This window comes from Phycodurus eques, chromosome 6 (assembly GCF_024500275.1).
Source record: "Phycodurus eques isolate BA_2022a chromosome 6, UOR_Pequ_1.1, whole genome shotgun sequence".
Classification (NCBI taxonomy): domain Eukaryota; kingdom Metazoa; phylum Chordata; class Actinopteri; order Syngnathiformes; family Syngnathidae; genus Phycodurus; species Phycodurus eques.
The window spans coordinates 31,454,725-31,457,955 of NC_084530.1; positions in this window are offsets into that span (position 1 = coordinate 31,454,725).

Consider the following 3,231-nt stretch of genomic DNA (forward strand, 5'->3'; position numbering starts at 1 on the left):
GAAAATACAAAGTCAAACAAGGTGGGTGAACATTCAGCGCTGGGCTCTCATCCACTTGGTTCAGAACAACGGCCATGGAAGAGAGACCGCAAAAGTTCCGGTCCGCTTGTTGTATGGCCAACACTGCTTCCCGACGTGACGTCACGCAGTCGTCGACCAATCCTAGCTCCAGCCTCGTGTTTGGGGTCCGTTCGGAAATGCCGTGCGATGTTCTCGCCGAGCCACGAGAGCGAGCGTGCTCCACTTTCTCTAACTTGACTAATGAACGTGTTGGCTATGGCTACGGCTACGGCTACGTCAGCACACCCGCTATAGCGAATGTGTCAGTTTTGCTTGTATCGAGTGGCGCACACACGACCAACGCTCTGAGTTACCGAAGGTTCCGGGTTGCGCCCGGAGTGAACTTCACAACGCACCCTATGTTGATATGCCGTGCACTTGTTTGTGTCGGTTCGACTAAGTGTCATGCAATTATATGTTCATAAGGATATCTGGATGTGTATCTGTAATGGGATGTATCAATAAAAGTGAAAGCGGTGTTGTGTAAGCGTGCAGTCGGTCATTTCTACCAACGCCGATAGCCCGAACGGCTCCCCGGGCGATCCAGTGCGGTCCGCTAAAAAAGTGTGTTCTCACCGCGATGGGGAAAACGCACAGAACAAATTTCGCGTACATGCACGTTCATGACAACAGAGGTGATTCTTCTTCTTTGACCTGTAAACGGTGAAATACGCCGACACAAAAAACAGGTTTCCTTCTGCGTCTTTGTGTTTCCTCTTCATCCGCCGCCTTTGAAGGTTGCAGAAGGAGCGCATATTTGGCCACAAGTTCCAACTTTTATTCGGACAAGGAAAACGCGAGACAGCGTTCGCGGAGGTCGCCATCTTGTTTTCCGACTCGGGAATGACGTCATTCACGGCTCCGACTTCCCACTTCCGAGGTCAATGGAACGCGGTTCAGGCGGCTTGACTTCACTTCCGGTGGGCGAGACTTCTATGGACAAGATGGCCGCCGCCGGTGAAGAAAGTGCTGCTTTGTGAAGGTGAAATATTTCGCTCGTTTTTTGGCTTTTTTTGTCCTTAGCGCGACATATACAATATTATCAAGATTGGATACAATATTGAATTGGTGAAGAATGGTCAAACTAAAACACTGGACACTTGATTAGGTACAACGTGCCGGTAGCGTGATGGCGTCATTGCCTACGTTATTTTCTGAACGTTTTCCAAAAATAACAACTTTTGCCGATTACCACAACAACACTATTTCCACTTTTATTGATATTGTACGAGTTAAAAATGACGTAGGTATGATCCTAAAAAATTCAAAATACCTTTATATCAAAATAGAAGGTATCATTGGATAGAGGAGTGTTACATGAAAGCAATGAATCGGTTAAGGATGAAGGATTTATGCCACTTTTTAAGTTGAAAATGTGCCCAAATTGTCTGTCCAGAAATCAATGTAAATCATTCACAAACTTGCGACCGAAACCTTGACGCTTTGGTAGAAAAGTGCCCGGATGTTTCTTATTCGTTGAGACGTAAATGCGACGTCGAAACAGGCCATTTTCAGATTTTACAACGGCGGGCGTCCGCTCGAGCCTTCTCATTTTCACCGACAAACTGAGACAAACAAAACAAGAACAATAATAGTGAATCAAGGACATGTAAGGTTTCTATCGTGGACGAGTCCAATGAAACATTCCGTACGCGGAGTGCAGTGCGAGAGCGCTTTCACGCTCGTTTTAAGCGATCAAAACTGTAACGCCTCAGCCGATCGATTCCTAGCCTCGGGCTGTCCCCCAACTGATATTTCCAAGGATCCCTGGTGGATTTTGTCTCCATATTGGAGTCGTATCGCTCGCCTTTACGAAAGGATGGCCGGTCGCATCGGTTTATCGTTTCCAACCCTAGTGCCGAGATGCCAGAAGCTCCACAACTTCAGTTTAGTTTTTTTGTCAAAAAGAGGCCACGTGATCAATTCACTTCAACATAATTTCTTGGCACAAGATGATGCGAAATCACTACTTTTGTTTAAATAAAACTCCTCAAATCACTTCCATATAGTTAGTTCCCTGGTGCCGAGATACCACGAGATGTCACCGTAGCGCTACTTTTGTGGAAACGAAACTCCTCAAATCACATGAATATAGCTGCCTGGTATCAAGATGGTGCGATAGCACTACTTTTGTGCAACGCAATTTCTTGGCACAAGGATGCCGCGGGATGGCAGCAGAAAATGGCTTTTTCTCTAAATGAAGCGCCTCAATTCACTTCAACATAGTTACTTGGCACCAAATTGCCACCAAAGTACGATGTAAAAGTATACTTGTTCGCTATAAAATATTTTTGGGGGTCTGGAACAGCTTTGTTGATTTTGCAGCTTTGTATTTGGTGTGATGGGCGTGTGGCAGAACTACAAGGTTCTGATCGTGATGGGCACCAGTTTGGCTCTGATCCACGCCGGATGGTACCAGCTCAAGACCCGCCCCCACCTGTACAAGACCGCCGCACACGACGTCGTCCCCGAACCCGCCGTCTTCGCCGCGCGGACGCCCAAAAGCTAGTAGCGCAGGTCCGCCCGCCCGTCGCCACCTTGACCGCACGTCCTCGTTATTGCTAATCGTAACGATGTCAATTTTCCCTCGTCAGATGAAAGGTGGCACGTGGCTGCGCAGGAATTGGCTGTGGGTTGCCGGCGGCACCTTGGCAAGTGTGCACGCGGGCACGTGGCTGATGCAGCGCGCCGTCAAGAGCGCTGTACGCTCGCCACAACAACAACAACAACAACAACAAATGCCCGAAGCCCAAACGCACACAGATGAGTGAAAAGTGCAAAATACAAAAATATTTTGTTTGTTTTTCCTTTTTTCATCAGTGAAACTTGTGATGATGTCATCGATGGATAGATCGGGGAAAATTAATCCATCGCAGTCAGCATTTTGGATGTGCTGACAGGCGTGTGGAAAATGAACGTTAGCGAGCTTAGCATCATAATAAAACACACTAGCTTGTTAGCTAATGCTAACTTTTATCCTTTTTGCTTTTTCAGAAAAAACTGACCAATCATGATGTGACTTTTTTCCGTTCGTCGTTTATCATCATCATCAACAACTCAACTGATGTCATCAATAAATCAATGTTAAATGGATTTTTGATCCGTCATGATTTCCAATTCATGTACAAGTAGCTAATGAGACAATGAGTTGTTGAATTTTATTTATCCTTT